This window comes from Ambystoma mexicanum, chromosome 11 (genome assembly GCF_040938575.1).
Source record: "Ambystoma mexicanum isolate Mex_15411 chromosome 11, UKY_AmexF1_1, whole genome shotgun sequence".
Taxonomy (NCBI): domain Eukaryota; kingdom Metazoa; phylum Chordata; class Amphibia; order Caudata; family Ambystomatidae; genus Ambystoma; species Ambystoma mexicanum.
The window spans coordinates 1,403,515,804-1,403,536,248 of NC_090934.1; the positions used below are offsets into that span (position 1 = coordinate 1,403,515,804).

The following is a 20,445-nucleotide window of genomic DNA, read 5'->3' on the forward strand; positions in this document are numbered from 1 at the left end:
TGTTGTCAACCCACCCTTATGGTTATTACAGTAAAGAATTTGCAGCAATGTCATGCAGGCTGAGTTGGAGCAATGTGCGAACATGGCCAGCATTGTCACTGTCCAACTCACTATTCATGAAAATGGATATGGCCCTGCCAACCCGGGTCATCAGGTTCATGAATAACAGTGAGCTAGCCCATGCAGAGACCCTGGCCAGTGCTCACTGCAGGGCTCAAAATTCAGGCTCAATGAGCAGGAGCTGTGCTCTAGGACCTTGTAGCATCTCTTGTGCTGGATGGGATTACCAATAAATATCTCAGACCAAATAACAGGACAGAATCAAAGAATATGGCCAAGTACTCCTTCATTCTCAATTTAACTGGCAGACATAAGACTGATGGATGAACACTCACACACAAACTTGATTAGACAGAGGTTTTCTATCCCAATATGCGTCATCTATGAAGTCATCCTACATGGCAAACTGTGAAAGCTATCGACGGGGGGATTGGTTAGGGGAACATAACTACTTATAGAATACACATGGGTTAGTACTTCACTGGCTGTCTCTTATCTGTGAGGCATGCCTTGAACTACCTCTACGCATGATACTGATTATATCGGACAAAATGGCAGCGAATTGGTCTATGCAACATTGCATAGCAGGTTGCCCCATAGACCCACTGATTAGTTGGCATTCCCACCCAACCTTGGACTTTCGGCTCGGCTAGCAGCACGTCAGCAATACGAAACCAGGTGCTGGAGTCAAGCTAGATTACTCCCCACTTTCCCAATTAGTCCATCATCTCTCATCAGTCCGGCCATGAGCCAAAATCTTCCATTTGTAGATGGCCTTGTAGTCTGCTTTCTGTTCTGGGACATTCAAGGGATTAGAAGCACATCATAATTTTCATCCATATCTTAAAGAATATCCCTTGTTTTCGAGTTCTGGATGACGTGTGAGAAGACCTCAAATTTGTCCATTTTGATCTCATTTTTAACTGCAATTTGATTTAATTATACTGGGTGTCATTGCTCCTCTTAGCCTCTAGAGATTTGCTCACTCCATCTTGTAGGAGATTTATTCATTGTAATTGTCTAATACTTTGGCTCTTGCAAATGTTTTCTTCTTCTTTAATCTAAGAGAAATATGTCTTGCCATCCATGGCTTAACCATCTGCCTCTGTTTGTGCATTGCAGCTATTGCTTGAAATAGCATCCTTGATCGCAGGCCAACATAGACTCCTCTTTATTTTGCACACAAAGCTAATTCTCCAATGTTTCCTGACTCTGCAGCCCTGGGCTGTTTCTGAGGTAGCTGAATTTAATTTTTGCACAAACGGTGTCCATTTTCGTATCATGACCGTCCTTGCCACGATATATTTTCCTCTATGGAATGCTTCTATGTGTCTCGTCTACCTTCCGTTGCTGCGTATTTACACTTATTGGTCAACAAGTTACTTCTTTCTTCTTTGTATATATGATTATTTTATCATTTCGTACATGTTTCTCTTATCACTTCAGTTACATCGTTACTCTTCATTATTTCCATATAGTTTCAGTATGTACTCGTATAGCTTCTTTATAACATCACTCTGCCCACATCTGATTTCACTCAGCAATACATGATATCCAGTGGTGCATGCTGACATCCCTCCACACAACATCCTTCCACTCCTTCAGTGCGAGGATACAGTCAATAAGGTTGTCTGAATGCATATAGTCTCTCGTACACTCAATTCGGCATAGGCATGACCCATGGAGTCCCATATATGGACCTTCTCCTGCTGTTTCAGTATGGTGGCAGTGAGGGGGCGGGAGTTAGGGATAATGCATCCACCTGCTCCCTTATAGAGCTAAAACCAGCTTCTGTGTGTCGAGCATCACCAAGTAAGCAGGAGATGTTGCTAGGTAACCAGGAGCGGGTACTGTGAGAAACCCGAAGCTGTCTCCCTGGCTAAAGCCCAGGGATCTGTCATCCAGGTGGCCAGGACACACCGTTGCTATTGGATCTAGTTCCTGGGGGTGGACCAGTGAGGAAGGATCACCTGGATGGGGGGTCCTCAGGGACTGGAAGTGGGACACCGATGGTTGAGATGCAGTATCTCCTTTCTTTGCACACCATTTCCCCATCCTCTTCCGTAGGACATTCAAAAACACTGCCCCCCCCCCCTTTTCCAACACAAACACTTTCTCCCGACACAAAAGATAACGGACTAACACGCAACCTGTTTACCTGACATGTTCCAACCCAAGGGTCAGGCAATTGACCAAAATCACACACACCTGACGGCCCTTTCCTTTCCCTACAGGGCTAAAAGGTGGAGCAAAAGAGCTAGCGGCCTGTTGCTTTGAGAAGGACTGTTGGAATGCCATAATTCAATCACTATTTTCCCCCAAGGTAAAGGCACTGATTGTGTGTATTGAAATGGAGCCACCTTGACCTTAGTATGCTAGGAAAAGAAAGTGTACTCCTGTATGCATTCATGAAACCCTAACCTGTTCTCAAGAGAATCATATTTAACAATAAGGAAAAAAAAAGAATTCACCTCTAAGGAAGGCATGGTATCAAAGTAAGACAGACACATGTGACCACAGTTCAAGGGTGTTTATTGAACTTTAACAAGGGGGTGATAAACTCCCATCTAATCCTTAATCTACAAATGGGAGCAAGCTAAAACCATCAAATAATAATGATGCACTCTGTCGTGATAAACTGCTAAGCGCTTGCAGTAACCTGCATTTGCACTAACCCACTGAGCTATCTTGTGTGTATTAGAGCCTATTCGAAGCGTGGAGGAAAATGCTGACATCAACCAGGTCTCTCGAACTGGGTGAGCCTGCATGCTTGCAAGGGGTTAATTGCGAAGGCCTTTTCTGAAGACATAAAACATCTAGCATTTGCAAGAGGCTCTATGCAGCCCTTGGGAGCCAGGCACAGCTTTGCTCGTCTTCGCTCTGCGAGTCAGGTGCACTGATAAGGCAAGAATGTCTGATCTTCTCAAAACACAGTGCCCGAAGCCTGGGCGCCAAGACTGGCTGTTTCCAGTCTTGTAACTTTCCAAGCAAAAACATGTTTACTGCCGGGAAGGGAGAGCCTAGAAGCTTCTCGAAGAGCTGACACGTCATGATTGACGTGCAGCTCCTAATAAGAGAACTATACTTGGACCAGGGAAGAGGGGACTCATCCTGGGCTGTTGGAAAGACGCGCGTATCAAGAAGAACAGTGCCTGGACGACCAGCTGTGCACTATCAGGGCCGAGACTCCTAACATCACATCCCCGCTCTGGTGTAGGACTGTGGGGGCTTGGCCAGTCCTCCCCTCCTCTTCTGAGGAGTGCCGGGCACCTGTAGCGGCGAGGGTCCTGGGTGTGATCAGATCGTACCTTCATCTACATTTCATTAGGAGCGTAAGACCAAATAATTGCATATTCATCTGTGATTGATAATTGGCATTATATAGCTTGCACTTTCTATTTCCACATTATTGTAAATTGCTGCTTAGTTCTCATTAGACACTGTAGATAATAAATGCAAGCATCATATATTCTGTGTGATTGGCTTTTTTCCAGACTGAGTTCATCGTGCGTCTTAAACCTTATTTGTGTGGGAAGGTAATTAGGAGTGATTTACTTTGCACAAAGGGCTGGATCCCAGGGAGGTGCGGGTACTGTTTATCACTACATTTGGCGCTGTGAGCAGGGTTTACGAGCACGATGCCATTCTGGAAAAAAACATGCAAAAGATGAATGCAATGGGGAAGATAGTGCACTCTGTCACATTCCAGGATGGCCGGCATCAAATGCTTGGTTGGGTGTGGCAGATATTTTGCATCGGTACTCGGCACCGAGGGCATGGGACATGCTTGAAAATGATGTTTCCCTGGCGGTAATTAGTAAGTGCTTGGAGAGTTTACCGCTTGAGAAATGCAGAAGGGAGCTAAAGGCAGCAGGAAACATAGGCTGGTTATTCCTGCAGGCGCTCAGAAAGGTGCATGAGAATGAATTGCTTAAAGATGCGCAGAATTGCAAATTAACAGATGAGATTTCCCTGCTCCAAGAGCAACAAATCAATTTGAGAGAGACCTTTGAATCGTCCGTTAAACGGGCTGATCAGATGGAGGACAGGTGTGCTGGAATGTGCTCCAAAGAAATTGTTTATCCAGCGCGGCCGTTAATCACTAACAAGTCAAAAGGCCAAGCTGGCGGTGCAAATATTCAGAATACAAGGATTGTCCGCGATTATACACAGACAGAGCTTTTAGAGATTGCTAAGTTATTTAGACAGAAGCCAGGTGAAGCACTTCTGAGATGGTTCCTTCGCCTCTGGGACACGGGTGCCGACAGTATCTTCTTAACCCCAGAGGAACTGTTAAAGATGGGTTCACTCACTACTAATGTGATGTTGGGACAGAGAGTGCGCGGTGCGCTCGGGCAGCAAGGTTCTCATTCCTTGTTTAATTGGCTTCAGACTGCCCTAATGACTCTGTATGGGAGTCCAATGGATATGGAAGAGAGTTGGGGCGGTTGGCAATCACTAACTGAAGCAACAGATCAGCTTAGAGAGATGGGTTTACAGTGTGCACTGTACAGTACAAATTTTGCAGGGCCTGACATGGAGTTGTTTACAGCTGGCATGCGCACACGTTTGTTAAGAAATGCACCGAGTCACATGAAGGGCGCATTGCTTTCATTGCTGGGTCCAGCGCAGGGCAAAGCCATTGGTGAAGTGGCACTTCTGTTAGGGCAATTAGAAGGGCTGGATGTGCATAAAGCAGTGCGCCTAGTGGCTGCAAACAATGATTCAGAGAAAAAGCGTGGTAAAAATGTAAAGTCTAAAGAGAAAGCTAATACTGTCGAGATCACACGCAGACAAATGTGGGTGGGCCTGCTAAAAGCAGGAATTCCAAGGGAAGAGATAGATGGTAAACCCACATCTGTGCTGCTTGAGAAATGGAAAAAATTAAAAAGACAGGGATTGGCAAAAGGTTACCCTGATTTGGCAAAGGACAAGTGGGAGGTCCCAGACCCCATTTTTGATTAAAGGGCTGGCTCTGTCTTTGAGGTACGGTTAATAAAGAGAACTAGTCCCAGAGACAGACGCCCTTTTGTGCCACTTACCTTGTACTTGGATGAGAAAGTAAAACATGTTTTGGCTCTATTAGACACAGGAGCTGAGGTGACCATTCTGAATGGCAATCCCAGTAAATGATCTGGTCCCAGAGTTTTGGTCAATGGTTATGGGGGAGCAGAAACTGTTGCAAAAGCCTTTAATGTAAAAATGTCAATTGGCGAGGGATTGCCTTTCACAGCAAATGTTTTGATTGCAGATATACCGGAGTACATCCTTGGCATGGATGTGGTGTTGGGCAAAAGTGTGACTACAGATTTAGGCGAATTTATTTTTGGCAATCGAAAAATCCATGTGAGAGTTATTAACCCCGTTGTGGTTGGGCATGCCAAATGGTCCCCCTTGCATTTACCTCCTCCTGCTGACCCAGTGTGCGTGAAACAGTACCGGTTGCCAGGAGGACATAAAGAGATTGGTGAAACTATTGAGTCATTGGTGAAAGCTGGCATAATGAGGCCGGCAGTCAGTCCATTCAACTCACCGATCTGGCCTGTCCGCCGCCCGGATGGGGCGTGGCGTCTGACAATTGATTACCGCATTTTGAACAAGAAGGTGCCACCCTTAGCTGCGGCGGTGCCAGACATCATCACCCTGATTGAAAACCTTACGAGAGAAGTGGGTGAATGGCATGTGGTCCTTGACCTGGCCAATGCATTTTTCTCCATTGATATTGACACTGAATCACAAGACCAATTTGCTATCACTTGGGGAGACAGACAATTTACCTTTACTAAATTGCCCCAGGGGTATGTGCATAGTCCCACTCTGTGTCATGGATTGATTGCCAGAGACTTAAAGATGGTGCAGTTGGATGATGTATTTATTGCTCATTACATTGATGACATCATGCTGACCAGTGTTGAGAAAGAACATGTAGAAAACGCTGCTGAAAAGTTGATCACACACATGCAAAATCGGGGGTGGGCCATAAATCCCAAAAAGGTACAGGGGCCTGCTCAAGAGGTGAAATTTCTAGGTGCAATCTGGTCTGGGTCAGTTAAGAAAATTCCTGACCCGGTAATTGATATGGTTCAGCAGATGGCTCCATCAGCAGATAAAAAAGAAGCACAAAGATTCATTGGGTTAATGGGGTTTTGGAGAAATCACATACCTCATTTAAGCCTGATACTGAAACCCATTTGCAAAGTCACCAGAAAGAAACATGACTTTACATGGGGCCTAGAGCAACAGACTTCCTTCCAACAGGCTAAAGACGCATTGAAAATTACATCACGCTGGGGCCCCTGACAAAAACTGATGCTTTTGAATTGGAAATTCTTGTCTACAATGACGTGGCTGTGTGGAGCTTGTGGCAAAAGCAAGGACAGAAAAGAGTGCCACAGGGGTTCTGGTCAAGGAAACTCACAGATCCTATGACAAGATAGATACACTCTGCTTGAGAAACAAGTTGCTGCAGTGTACTGGGCTCTAGTTGAAACTGAAAGAATCACAGGCGAGCAACCAGTGACAATTTGCACAGAAATTCCGATCATGGGCTGGGTGCGCGACACTGCTGCAAGCGGGAAAAGTGGCAGAGCACAAGACGCCACTCATGTCAAATGGAAATGGTATTTACAGCAACGTGCGAAAGCTGGCCGCACAGGGGTTTCCAGACTGCAAGAACAAATGCTGGAGGCAGTAGATCTGGAAGCGATGCCTGAACCAAACACCCCTGTGGCGTTGCCAGAATCTCCCTTCAAAGTCGCACCCGCCTATGATACATTGACAGAAGAAGAACAAAAGTCTGCATGGTTCACGGACGGCACGCAAAGTATGATAAAGGGCAAAGACACTGGCAAGCTGTCGCATTCCAGCCCCACCGAGAAACACTGCTAATGAGAGAAGGTGTGGGAGGATCAAGTCAGTATGCTGAACTGCAGGCAGTGGCCTCCGTGATTGAACAGGTGAAGGAAACAGAGACTGCATACATATACACAGACAGTTGGGCCACATATCAAGGCCCGACACATTGGGCACCGGCATGGAGAAGAGATGGTTGGCAGATCAAGAACACGCCGATCTGGGGAGGGCCAGACATCTGGGAAGAGATGTGGTGCAAAATCTGCATTGGGCATGTCGATGCACACATGCCCCCTGACACCTCACTAGCTGCCCTGTTCAACAATGAAGTGGACCAAATGGAAAAGATTCGCCCAGTGACAACACCGCAAGAAGCTGAGGTGCTGCAAGGGATGGCGGATTGGGCACACCAAACCGCAGGGCATCTAGGGCAAACAGGAACTTATCAATGGGCAAAAAAGAGACAATTGCCCATTACCATGGATCAAGCCAGACAAGCTGCCTCCCAATGTTCCGTGTGCAGTGAAGTGAAGCACTACCCTCTGGAGAGGAAGCCTCAAGGCCCTTTGAGAAGAGGTGAAAGAGCTGCTAGCGTATGGCAAGTTGACTACATTGGCCCTTTACCGCCCGAGAATGGAAAGCATTATGTGTTGACCATGGTAGACACATACTCTGGACTGTTATTAGCTTATCCAGCCGCCCATGCAGATCAACGGGCTACCTTGCAAGGCATGGAATACCTCATCAGACACTATGGCATCCCGGATGAAATCCAATCAGACCAAGGCAGCCATTTTGCTGGACACAATGTGCAAGACTGGGCACTAGAGCAAGGCATAAAATGGACACTGCACATCAGCCGATACCCAGAATCCTCTGCTCTGGTGGAACGTAGCAATGGGCTGCTCAGGCAACAAATAAAGAAGCTGACTAAGACTCACACTCTCAAGGGGTGGTCCAAACATCTGGCACAAGCACTGTTTGAACTGAACAATCGTCCACTGGGAAATCACCAGACACCCTTTGTGAGACTGACAAGTGAGAAAGTGGAATCTACAAAGACTCTTGTTGTGTGGAAAACCGACAAAGAAGCTAAACTGTCTGTGCAAGCCACTGCAGGCAGCATTGGACTTGCTCTATCTACCTGTGAAGATGATGATATACCGGCGGGGCAAACCAAATCCATCTCGCTGGGTATTGGCATCAAATTGCCGGCTGGCACTTATGGACGCATTGCTGCACGATCCAGCCTGGCAAAACAAGGCATTGACATATTGGGAGGTGTGATTGATCCTGATTATAGAGGGACTGTTTCGGTACTTTTACATAATGCTGGTGCATCTGCAGTACCATTAACCAAATATGACCAAATTGCACAATTGATTTGTGAACGAGCAGTTGTCCCCCTAGTAGTAGAAAGCAAGCAATCCCCAGACACTACATTGAGGGGGGAAGGAGGCTTCGGTAGCACGGGAAAAAAGGTGTGGGTGCACCATCCTAACAAAAAGCCTGAGGCTGGGGAAGTGTTAAGTCAAGGTGTTGGAAGTACTTATGTTGTACTTTTGCATAATTCTGATGTGCCTGTTTATATTCCCGCTACTACGCTCACACCACGAACATAGAGCAGTATGAAGGGGATGGGACTTGCCTTGCTGTGGGTGCTCCTGGCCTGCCAAACCAACGCTTTCTCTGTAAAGAGTGGGTTATTGCAAGACACTACATGGACTCTGAGAATCGCATGCACTACACCTGATGCTCCAGTCCTGCGTGATAACTACAACCGCACCGTAACCTGTGAGAAAAGCGTTACAAATGAGTATCCACATGGAACTGCAAGAGTTCTAGATTGGCACATTGTCGGACACCTTTTATCACTAACTCATATGACTGGTGCTTACGAAATCTTAGGTCCAAAAGTTTCAGTGAATGGATCAAATAATTTGTTTGATGTTTCATGTTTCTTTTGCCCCAAGAACTGCAACGAGTATACTCGCCAAGATTTTTTGGACTATAACTTGACCAAATGCCTTTCATACAATTGTACGTTGAAACAGCCTCTACCAGATGGTAGTATGGTGTTTATATCAAAAACCAATATTGTACATGGTAGGCATCCCACTTGGAGGATGGTGTTTTTCAAATCACACAAAGTAGAAACTGTGAACATGCTAGATTTTCCAGTAGTAAGACAACATTTAAATTGCAGACATGTGATGCACGCTTCCATCATTTCAGAGGTACACTTAGACATAGACTTGTCACGGCGCAATGTTTCCTTAGTACTACCAAGCTGCTATAAATGGAGTCAATTTCTATGGCCCATCACCAAATTGCGCGTAGCTAGGGGTTTAGATTCATTGATTGCGGGTGCAGCGGGAGTGGGAACGGGGGCTTTAAATGCTTTTGACATAGAAACTATGCGCAACAAGTTAGCCACTATGGGTTCTGATGCCAGCGGCGCTATAAAACTTCTGGCCCAGTGGGGCCCATTGATAAGTCCTACCCTGCGCAACACTGCTACAAGTATTGGCAACCATTGGAAGTGGCAGAATTTCAGCTATGAAGACATTTTCTCTGCCATAGGACAGGTCAACAAAACTGCTAAAGACACACGATGCATTTTATGGCAAACTTTGCTAAATCAGCAGGTGTTGGCTTTCCGCTCCGAATGGGGGCGACTATCTTGAACCCACTGGCACACAGAGCTACAGTTACCAGCAAACATATGGATTAAGCCGCTTGCTTTTGATTGCATGAATAACACCTGCCATGCGTTAATGCAAGTTAGTAGGACCGCTTATGCTATAGAAATATGGTGCCCTTTTATAGTATTGCCTATGAAAATCAATGGTTCCTGGTGGGTTCCGCAAATACGAGGGGAATGGTTAGACAGCCAAAACTACACCATCCACAGTCACACCTGCATGCCCTGGGATCAGGGGTGGGTGTGTCCCCTAACTGGGAGGGTTCCAGACCCATGCATACATCCCGTAGCAGGGGAGTGCACCTGGATGCAATACCACATAAATGGGACTGACATCTTCCAGATAGATAGTTACTAATCATTCCTTGCTTATTAACAATGATAGGTTATTAGGGAATGCTCAAGTATTTTGCGTAGATCAAGTTGTGACTATCTTAGACATTGTTACTCATACCCTATATTCTTTAACCCAGTGGTCTCACACTACTCTGCATGCTGAGCTCACGCATTTGCTTAACTGGACTCTATCGTATGGAGTGATTACTGCCCGGCTTCAAGCTATTAGACAGTTTGCTCAAACTGCTTGGAAAGATTTCCAGACGCTAGCTACCTCAGTTATTTCTGCAGAGTACAAGCTGATAATAGACAGAAACCAATTAATCAAAACTGCTGACCATCTGCAATCAGTTACTACTCACCACTGGTGGGATATATTCACTGGATGGTCTCCCTCCTCCACTAAGCTGCTTAATATAATACTGCACCCATTGCTGTGGTTGCTGATTTCCCTAATATTCATACTTATCGTCTTCATTGGGCTCTTGCGCAGAATGTCTTTCCTTTATGCTAGAATGACTGCGCTAGAGAAACGCTTAATTGGCCTACAGCACACTGTGTATGCTTCCAAATCATGGAACTGAGTCAGCATTTTCAGGCCTCACTTCGAAAGGGGTGGAATGTCGTGATAAACTGCTAGGCGCTTGCAGTAACCTGCATTTGCACTAACCCACTGAGCTATCTTGTGTGTATTAGAGCCTATTCGAAGCGTGGAGGAAAATGCTGACATCAACCAGGACTCTCGAACTGGGTGAGCCTGCATGCTTGCAAGGGGTTAATTGCGAAGGCCTTTTCTGAAGACATAAAACATCTAGCATTTGCAAGAGGCTCTATGCAGCCCTTGGGAGCCAGGCACAGCTTTGCTCGTCTTCGCTCTGCGAGTCAGGTGCACTGATAAGGCAAGAATGTCTGATCTTCTCAAAACACAGTGCCCGAAGCCTGGGAGCCAAGACTGGCTGTTTCCAGTCTTGTAACTTTCCAAGCAAAAACATGTTTACTGCCGGGAAGGGAGAGCCTAGAAGCTTCTCGAAGAGCTGACACGTCATGATGATTGACGTGCAGCTCCTAATAAGAGAACTATACTTGGACCAGGGAAGAGGGGACTCATCCTGGGCTGTTGGAAAGACGCGCGTATCAAGAAGAACAGTGCCTGGACGACCAGCTGTGCACTATCAGGGCCGAGACTCCTAACATCACATCCCCGCTCTGGTGTAGGACTGTGGGGGCTTGGCCAGTCCTCCCCTCCTCTTCTGAGGAGTGCCAGGCACCTGTAGCGGCGAGGGTCCTGGGTGTGATCAGATCGTACCTTCATCTACATTTCATTAGGAGCGTAAGACCAAATAATTGCATATTCATCTGTGATTGATAATTGGCATTATATAGCTTGCACTTTCTATTTCCACATTATTGTAAATTGCTGTTTAGTTCTCATTAGACACTGTAGTTAATAAATGCAAGCATCATATATTCTGTGTGATTGGCTTTTTTCCAGACTTAGTTCATCGTGCGTCTTAAACCTTATTTGTGTGGGAAGGTAATTAGGAGTGATTTACTTTGCACAAAGGGCTGGATCCCAGGGAGGTGCGGGTACTGTTTATCACTACACACTCCTAGTTGATTCTCGTAAAAAAAAAGGGCCAATCCTTACAGCTAAATTCAAATAGTGTGGGGTAGTGTTCATGAAAAGGACAGTTTTCAGAAAATGATAAGTCAGGATGTTCAGGCCGTTGGCCTCCCTTCCCCACGTTTTCAACACGGGACAAGGCGGTTCACTCAAGAACATAGTTCCATTACCAACATCAGGGCTTTCTGTGCCCAAATCTCTTAAGTTATCAAAGTCTCTTGAGTCGGAGGGCCTGATGTACCAAAGCAAACAAAAAAGTTCCTTTAAAGGTACTGAAGTCAGGTGATTCACTCTTCACCCTGGATCCCCCTAAACCGGGTTCAGATCCCTTTTATACCACAATCTTTACTTAGGATCCACCTCTTCGGATTCAGATCCTCTTCTGCAATGTTTATAGAATATCTTTTCTTGGGTAACTCATTGTTCACACCGGATCCCCCTCAGCCGTGCTTAGATCTTTCCTCTTACACAATTAGTCTCCCTCTGCTGGGCTTGGACCAATGGCAGTTCGTATTAGCCATCAAAGACTTTCTAATGTGCATAGGGTTTAGCTTGACCCGTTGCAGGACCACTTCGATTTCACAATTTACATTCTTAGTTGGATACCTAACAGAGACCTTCGAATGAGCACCCATGTAGTGCCGGACCACTCTGTAAATGTTTGTTTATTAGTTTTATATAACGCTTTAATCCAAAGCGCTTTTCAGTATAACAACAAGGTACAATAATGAAAGAAGCATTTTTACAATTATGAAACAAACCAGTGAGACAATATTTAGAGCAATTTACTTAGGTGGGGGGGAAGGGGAAAGGAACGGGAGAGGAGGTGGGGATGGGGTGATTACAAATAACTAATTTAAGATCAAGTGGGTGGGAGAAGGAGGGGAAAGCAGGGTAAAGGGGTTAGGACGGGAGCAGGGGAGCTGGAGAGATGGTAGGGAAGGGAGTCAGGGAGGGGCGTGGAAATGAAGGGCTTTAAAGGAGGTGCGGAAGGAGGAGTAGGTGGGGATGGAGCGGATTGTAAGAGGTAAGGAGTTCCAATGTAGGGGGGCCAGGAGCTGAAAGGAACGGAAGCGTGAAGAGGCACATGGGGCCGGGGGTACAGTGAGTAAGAAGAGGTCAGCCGAGCAGAGAGAACGGGAGGGAATGTAAAATGAGAGAAGAGGAATAGGGCGGTGGGGGGCAGGTGGATGGAGAGATTTGAAAACCAGACAGAGGAATTGAAATTTAAGTTGGGAGAGAAAGGGAAGCCAGCCATGGTGAGTGATGGAGGTTGAAATAGAGTTGCGGGGACCAAGGGGACAGAGTACGGATAGAGGAGTGGTAGATGGGTTTTAGGGGGGCCAGATGAGAGATGAAGTACAAAGAGGAGAGGAGAGCAGTAGAAGAGGCGGGACAAGATGAGGGAGGAGATTAAGAGTTTAGAAGCATAGAAGGTGAGGGAGGAGCGGATCTTTCAGCTGTTTGGTGCTGATAGGCACGAGAGATGTGGTTAGAGGAGAGAAGAGTCAAAGTAGAAACCAAGATTGCGAGCATGGGGGGAGTTGGGGAGATTGGAAGGGGGACAGTGGATGAAAGGAGTGGGGGTAAGGGAAAGTGTGTTAGGAGGAAAGAAAAGGACTTCGGTCTTGTCGGTGTTGAGGGAAAGAAAATGTTATCCAGTTTTTGATGGCCGTAAGGCAGAGAGATGGAGGTCGGGAGTGAAAGAAGAGAAGGAGAGAAAGAGTTGGGTGTAATCAGTATAGAAATTGTGAGCATACGGTATCTATCTTGGCTTCAAAAGTTCAGTCACTCCTTGGATGTTCAATTATATTCACGTCGCTCATCACATATACACTTCACACTCTGTTCTTTGCAGATTTCTTCATAAAATGTTGCCGCTTGCATCCTTGGTTCTAACACAGACCGGTCTGCTATCAGTCTCCCCGACTCACCGGCTGGGCTGACTTTACTGGCACAGCTTTGTTGTAGGAGCCGAGGACAGCACCACAGTGGCAATTGCTCCTCCCCGCCTTGGCTATCGATGCGAGAGAGCCCCGGGTACCTTCGACACGCAATGCCCCTTTCTTCAGCTTTAATCCCGGTCTTGTTTCTTATTCTCAAGGGCTCATGAAAGTAGAGTTTTATTCTCCAAAAAGGTCAAGGGCACTTCCCTCCTTGCAACCCTCTCTAGTCTTGCCGCCTTTCTCCTCGTATTAAACTGCCATCTTGGAACTGCTGCTTCCTCATGTGTTTTGCCTTGCTCAGAGTGTGCCTTTGTGCACCGCCTTTTAGCCGTGTGGGGAAGTGTGATGGAAGTCTGGTTTGTGTAATTAACAGTAATTGGCTGACCTTTGTGTTGGGACATATCAGGTATACGGCTCAGTGTTAGTCCGTTTTCTCTCATAGTGAGCTGTCGATGAGAAAGTGTTTGGGTCAGGAAAGGGGAGGGGGCTGGGGGGGTTGAGTTCCTAAGTATCCTACCTGGTAGGATGGGGAAAAGGTGTTACAGGGAAGGCGATACCGTGTCTCTCCTCCCCCTGCCCCTATCCGGTATCCCACTCCCTGAAGACCCCTCATCCAGGTCCTCCCACACTGGATCCAAAAGCGATGGCTGTGTCTTGGCCACCTGAATGACAGATCCCCGGAGACTAGCGGGTGAGACACCTTCAGGTTTTTCTCATACCCTTCCCCTATGCGATATAGCCGCATCTGTTTCACAAGGGAACCGAGAGAGGAAATCCACGTTTCCTTGGTCTTTGCCCTTTCGGTGCTCCACAGTGAAAAAGTAGGGTTGCAGGTCTTTGCATGACTCGAGGGTTAGTCTTTTCGCTGGCTAATTAATCCAAACTAGTGGAGAATGATGTTTGACAAGTGTGAACTTCCTCCCTAGGAGGTAGTATCTAAGGTGGCTAATGGCCCACTTGATGGCAAGAGCCTCTAATTCCAGCACAGAGTAATCTTTTTTCACGTGGGAAATGTTTGCGACTCGTAAATAAAATGGGATGTTCAAATCATTGCTAATTTGTGACTGACTGCTCCTAGCCCAGTAAGGGTGGCGTCTGTCTGTAATATGAATTTCTTTGAGAAATCTACTACCTTTAGGACCGAGTTCTGGCGCAGGGTTTGTTTTAGGTTGTTGTAAATACATCATTCTCGTCAGTCTAATTTTCTGGGGTTCGGCGTTCTTTAATTTGTCTGTTAGCCTAGCTGTTCAGTCCGAGAAGTATGGGATAAACCTACGGTAAAACCGATTTAAACCTAGGAATGCACTGAGATCTCTTAATTTTAGGTCTAGGGGTATCTAGGACGGCCTTCACTTTCTCGCGCTGAGGTTGGACACTACCATTTACTACAAAGAAACTGAGAGCACTGCTAATTGGGCCAATCTGTATTTGGATGGATTGGCAGTCAGGCCAGCTTCTCCGAGGGCTCTCATACTAGTAAAGAGATGGAAAAGATGGTTTTACTATAAATGACGATATTGTCAATATAAGCTCCACAGAAATCAGAGTTGGGCTGTAATATTTTGTCCATAGGTCGTTGGAAAGTAGCTGGAGCCCGGTGTAAGCCAAAAGGTAGGACTTCGAACTGGAACTGTCACAGGGGCATTTTCCTTATCTGGTCCATACACTGGGACCTGCCAGTATCCTTTTGTTAAGTCTAGCGTTGATAGAAAAGTGGCGTTTTCATGTGTATATCGATCAGGTCATCGATCCGTGGCATGAGATAGGCATTGAAATCGGAAATTACATTGACTTGGTGAAAGTCTATGCAAAACCTCCCGGAATGGTCAGGTTCGGTGACCATTACGATAGGGGAGGACCATGGGCTTGAAGAGGGTTCGATAATATTCACTCAACATTTTATTCACTTCCTCAACCACTATCTGTTTGCAGGCTTTCGGGAGTCTATAAGGTTTCAGATGGACCACCTTTCCCTTGGGTGTTCTAATGAAGTGATAAGTGCCTTTCACTCTTCCTGGTTTCTCTGAAAATACATCAGGAAATTATACAACTAAATCCTTGAAATCTTCTTGTTGTTCATTAGATAGCTCTTGAGGAATTGATTCAAAGTTAATTTCTTCTGGTACCAAACAGGATAGTATGGCATTGGTGGCAGTCAGGTGTTCCTTCCACTCTTTTAAGAGGTTTACGTGATATAGATGGATCTTCTGTTTCCTATCAGGTTGAGCTACTTTATAGGTACAGGTTCCTGTTTGTTCCAGTATATCATATGGCCCATGCCACTTGGAGATAAGTTTGTTTTCTGAGGTAGGCAAGAGGACCAATACTTTTTGTTCTATGGAAAACAATCTTAAGTTTTAGCTTTTTGTCATAAGTGGACTTTTGTTGGGTTTGGGCCTTTTCCATATGAGTATAGACTAGATCTCGAACAAGTTTCATATGCTCTTGCAATCTCATAGACATTTGTGAAAGGGTAATGGGTGCCTCAGCTCTTTCTTCCCAGGTTGCCGGGAGCATGTCTAGGACATCTCTAGGCTCCCTACAATAAAGGACTTCAAAAGGAGATAATCCAGTGGATGCCTGAGGAGTTTTCCTTACTTCAAATAGTGCCCAGGGTGTCATACGGTCTGAGTCCTTCCCGTCCGGATCTACCAGCTTTCCTAGGATCATTGTGAGTGTTTTGTTGAATATTTCTTCCAATCCGTCTTTTTGGGGATGGTAAAGTGAAGTTTGTAAGGTGGTAATATGGAGCAGCTCCTTGACTTCACCCATGAGCCTGCTCATGAGATTAGATCCTTGATCAGTTAGGCTTTCCTAAGTGGTAGGAGAGGCTTTAGAATCTGCTGGGTGATGTTGTTCCGCACAGGGAATGCCTTGGGGGTATCTGGTCGCGTAGTCGACAATCAAGAGCACAAATTTGTTACCTAGTCTAGATGTTTATAAAGGTCCAATGATGTTCATCCCAATTCTTGAGAAAGGGACTTCTATTATTGGTAAATGATTCATAGGGCAGGCAATGGGATGTGAGCACTGGTTTTCTGACATATTTCACATGTCTGAATAAAGGTTTTTATATGGCATGGTGACCTGGCCAGTAAACCTTCCCACTGATGTGTGCCTGGGTCTTGGGTTGTCCTAAGTGTCCCCCTGTCAGATGGGAATGTGCACTCTCTAGTATGATCTTCCGATGGGTTTTGCGATTACTAACAGTTTTATTTAGGCCTTCTGTGGATGTTCTTTTCTGTATAGCAATCCTTGCTTTAAGAAGAAAAAAGAGCTTCCCTACTGTCAGGAACTGGAGATTGTGGAAGCGCTGGAGGCTATGATCAGCGCGCGCTCTAGTCCTCAACCAAGATGGCCGCCGTACCTTTTAAGAGGCTGGCTCCTCCCACAAGCCGGTGCGTTGTATCTGTTTGTCAACGCTCGGTTCGTGTGTTGGAGTTTCTTCTGTGGATCCTTCCGTGCCTACAGCGAACCTATTGACCGCCTTGAATCTACCCTAGTTCTCCCTCCTCCTTCCTGCCCGTGCCTCTTTAGTCTGTTCGTTCTGTTTTGCTCTCCGCCTTATCTTCCTTTTCCTTCTACTCACGGTGTCTCGGCGCCGCCTGGTTCTGTGCCTTTGCCCTTAGTTTTCTTTCTTAGCTCCCGTTCCATTCGCTACTCTGCCTTTCCTTTAATATTTCATTGTGAATTGTAGGCGCCGGTATTTCATACTTCTATCGGCGCTGCCTTTGCCTTTCACTTGTTGGGTCCCTGTTGCTCAGACTACACCCTGGGAACCTTTAGCTCTTGCTTTATTGGTCTATATCCGTATACATTTCTATTTCCTTTCAGTCAGCCTTTCACAACCTGCTTAGGATATTCTTTTCGTCCTAATCCTATTTATATCCATCTTCAGTCACATATCACGTGGTGTTGCCTTTTCTCCTTATATCCTTTACTCTTCTCAGCATTCAATTAGGAGAACTTCTGGTGTTCTCTTCCATTTATACTCCCTACAGTCTGGACAATTGTGGAATCAGACATTTATTCAACCAGCATTCATTTTTGGTGTGGAGCAAACAACACCTTCCCTGTCGATTGAGAGGAACCGACTGACCCCCTTCTGAGCCCATTCGGAAACAGGGTTTTTTCTGCATTGGTGCTTTTTCCCTGGAAATTAGGACTGGCCCTCTGGGGATCCCCGAGGTCAGAGTTACCTCTCTTCCAAGGTGGCCTCCGGAGGGGCCAGACCCAACCTACACGATAAGAAGGTCCGAACTCCTAAAGACAAGACTCCCTCAAGGAGAAGGGATCAGAAGAAGCCAGAGGCCAACCCTAAAGAATCCTTCCCAGAAGAATCAGGTGAGGAGTTGGGGGAGGAAGCCTCGGTTCTTGACATCTACTCCCTCTCCTTCAGGACTTGGTAAGAAAGCCTCAGCGAGGGCTGGGTCATTTCGCTGGGCGAAGGCCAGGTCGGAAAAGTTGATAAGCTCTTCTTTCCTTTTCTCTTCAGTGGTAGATGGTTCATCAGCTCCCCCAAAGCCTAAGGTACCGCTCTCTGTTTCGTCCGGTGTACCCTCTTTAAAATGAGGAAATTGAGCTTTTTCAAGAATTCCTTGTGCAATTTGGTCCCCACAATGTGCTTTAAATGGGATTTCACAATGGTTCTGTAAGAGACCCTTTATGTCTCCCTGGAAGTCAGGATCGATGACGCCTGCTAGAACATCAATACCGAAATTCCACGCCAGGCCAGATTTTCGGGCCAATCTTACATAACACCCAGGAGGGGTTATCAAAACTAAGTCTGTGGAAATCATTCCTCTTTTCCCAGGAGGGGTAGTAGCCTTTCTCCAGCATGGGGTCTGGCATGGATTCACATGCTCATGAATATTCCCCGTCGTCAGGCCGGGAATCCTCGGTATAGAAAAATCGGTTTCGTTTCTGATTTGTCTTTCTTAGTAGTAACCAATCACTGGTCTCTGGGTGATACTGCCCCCAGCCAATGACTGCCCTCTCCCTAAGCCCCGCCTCCGGCAGCCATCCTCAGATTTTTACCGCACGTTCAAGTGTTGGGAGTCCTCGTGCTGTAGCTCTCGAGCTTTTGCTGCGTTTTCGGGCTTTTTTCAGGAGATTTTTCTCATTTTTCAGTTAAATAGAGCCTCAAGCTCCACCGTTTCTACATCCGATCAACAGGGATCTGTTTCGGAGTTTTCTATGCCCCTCAAGGGTGAAGATTTCGTCGAGTTACGCTTTTGGAGGATTCCAGAAGTTCCGAGGCCTACCATGGACATGGCCCAGGAGAAAGGAAGCTCGACGCCCGGGAAGCTGTTCAGGACCTGCCCTGGATGCTAGCTCCAGAATGTTTTCAAGAAGGACGAGCATTAGTTATGCCTCTACTGTCTCCATGAGGACAAGACACACAAGGAGAAGAACTGTGCGTTTTGTGGGAACATGTCGAAGCGGACCATGAAGGATCGCCACCTCCGTCTCGCCAACTGGCTGGAAGAGAAGAGCCCGTCAGGTGAGGAGAAGAAAAAGAAGTCCGAGCGGTCTTCTAAGTCCTGTGAAGGTGCCCTGGCGACGGGGGCCCAACAAAAGGCAAGGTTGCCCCTTCCCCCGACGGAGGTACCTGAGCCAGACCCGACGGGGGAACCGGAGCCAGGACCTTCGGAGAGTCCACCGCATAAGAGGAGGAGGACGCATCCTACGCCACCTCTCCCACCTCTGCGGCCTGCTCTGCCTTCCCCCTGGTCTACTACCCACGGGGATGATACAGGCACAGACACAGCTACGACAGGTACAGATGACGACGGAGGCGACGACGGGACGTGTCCCCCGTCGCCCCCTGCTTGGGCGTCCCCGCCCGACGAGATTGGATCCTTTCATGCCATGATTTCCAGGGCATCCGAGCTTTCTCAGCTCTGCCCAGAAGAAAAGAAGAAAGAAGGGTTCCTTTACCAACGGCGCAAGGCTAAAAGGAAGACGGTCCTCGCCGTACCGCTTCTTGATGACATCTGGGATGAGGGGCTCGCCCTCCTCAAGAACCCTGCCACGGCGCCGGCAAAGAGGGACCGGTACGAGAAGTAGTACCGGGTCCCCGACGCTGCCCCCTTGTGCCTTCGGGCACAACCTACCCCGGATTCGGTCGTCTCGGCGGCAAAGAAGAAAGCTCGGGGCGCATCGGCCTCGACATCAACTTCCCCGCCGGACGGCGAGGGCAGGAAGTTGGTCACGATGGGACGACGGATCATCTCATCCGCAGCGATGACTATTAAGCGGCCAACGCCCTGGCTATCGTAGCCCGCTACGACAGGGAGTTGTGGTTCAAAATCGCCCCCCTGTTAGACTTCCTTCCGGACGCCAAAAGGGCTGAGGCCCTTGAAATCCTACAGGAGGGAGAGATTGCTTCGGACCACGCCATCACAGTGGCAACGGACATCGCCGACACTGGTTTCCGTCAGTTGGGAAACGGCGTTTGCTTGAGACGACGAGGATGGCTCAAGGCCATGGATTTCCGCCAGGGCGTACAAACCAAGGTTTTGGACATGCCCTTCGATGAGAACAACCTGTTTGGGAAGGCGGTTGATGAGTCCCTTCAGGCCATCAAGCCAGACAGAGACTGCCCGGGCACTGGGAGTCTCCAACAATGTCGGCCGTCCTTTCGGAGCTCCGGAGGCAGACAAGGTACCTCCAAGGGATCCGGCAGTGGCTCCTCCACTTACCACCAAGCGGCAAGATCTTTGTCTCAGGAAGCCTACAGGGGACGCGGCAAGTCAGGTGGTGCCCGTTGTCGTCGACAAGGAGGTCAAGGAGGCAAGGCGGCCTCCAAACAAGATTGAACCGACCGTGGGGTCGGGCCCCCGCCGAAGCACCCCGGTGGGAGGCCGGCGGCGAGATTCGTCAGCGTATGGGAGTCCATCTCCACCGACCGTTGGGTGCTG

General features: G+C 47.3%; 1 protein-coding gene across 2 annotated transcripts in view; it reads left to right on the plus strand.

Moving 5' to 3' along the window:
- Positions 1 to 20,445, plus strand: part of LINS1 (lines homolog 1) — a 142,450-nt gene that overhangs the window by 107,653 nt on the left and 14,352 nt on the right. The window lies entirely within an intron of this gene.